Below are 435 nucleotides of genomic sequence, written 5' to 3' on the forward strand. Positions count from 1 at the left end.
ATGGCATGTGGCTCTTTTAATCTTGAGAATAGCCTTAATATTTCTGTGGGTGGTAGCTCTCACTCATCACACATCTCTGCACCTTCAATAAATGAGGCAGAGGTTTTACAAATATTACCAACAGCTAAATCCTTTGAGTCTTGTTTCTTTATAGTCTATTGATTAAAATTAATTCTTTGAAACTGACATATTAATAGCTGTGTTTTTCTGCAGTCTGTGGTCAGACAGTTGACTGTGGTTTCATAAATGATCAGAAGTGGTGAAAAACCAATCATTTTCCCCTTCATGCTTGTTAAAATCTAAAGTCCACAATAGCTGTGTAAAACCAGCACGCTCTGCGTTGTGTTTAAATGAGTATCTGCTGCTTCAGCAGCTTTTAGTGAGTTTGTTCCACAGTTTCACAGTCATAACTGTGTTTTGAACATTGACAGCAAG

The 435-nt window shown here is 37.0% G+C and overlaps 1 protein-coding gene across 1 annotated transcript in view; it reads left to right on the forward strand.

Moving 5' to 3' along the window:
• SNX9 (sorting nexin 9) overlaps positions 1–435 on the forward strand; it is a 42,237-nt gene that overhangs the window by 1,921 nt on the left and 39,881 nt on the right. The window lies entirely within an intron of this gene.

This window comes from Corvus brachyrhynchos, unplaced genomic scaffold (assembly GCF_000691975.1).
Source record: "Corvus brachyrhynchos isolate BGI_N302 unplaced genomic scaffold, ASM69197v1 scaffold14, whole genome shotgun sequence".
In the NCBI taxonomy this organism is placed as follows: domain Eukaryota; kingdom Metazoa; phylum Chordata; class Aves; order Passeriformes; family Corvidae; genus Corvus; species Corvus brachyrhynchos.